Source organism: Lampetra planeri, chromosome 6, assembly GCF_965212315.1.
Source record: "Lampetra planeri chromosome 6, kcLamPlan1.2.h2, whole genome shotgun sequence".
Lineage (NCBI taxonomy): Eukaryota > Metazoa > Chordata > Hyperoartia > Petromyzontiformes > Petromyzontidae > Lampetra > Lampetra planeri.
Window position 1 is genome coordinate 13,771,493 of NC_136112.1, and position 590 is coordinate 13,772,082.

Consider the following 590-nt stretch of genomic DNA (forward strand, 5'->3'; position numbering starts at 1 on the left):
TTTGTTTATTTGTGCTTTTCGAACCAAGAAGTATTTCACCTTGCGTCGGGTGACACCACGAATACATCTTAAAGTAGTACACTGTAAATTATGTGAAAATCGGAAACATACATAATAGAGTTTTTTGGGTTAGATCGCGTGAATATATAAATGTGTCGTTAAACCCGCCACCACCCGACACAGCCAACTAGTAAGGGTTGTCACGTAAACAGAGCATGCCAATTCGTCACTAGTACAGCACACCGGTGTGTTGGAGAGCCAAGCCACAACATTTACAAACTGAGTACGACGTTTCGCAAGTAATTACAACTAGCTTCATCATACGTAAAAAAAACAAATTGAATTCTAAATTGGAAACGTTTAAATCTAAACTCACCCCGAGTAGTTACTGAACATTTTAGATCCCCGTAAGGGTAATAGGTAAATGTGTGGCACTTGCGACACGTGTTAGACACTTTGGGTTTTTAGACTGTAAGGCAAGCCTTGTATTTATAGAGCGCTTTCATCCAAATCGCTTTACAAGGGGTTATGAGTGATACAATTAGGGTCTCATTCTAGATTTGAAGTTTTCGTGACTGCAAGGATTCATA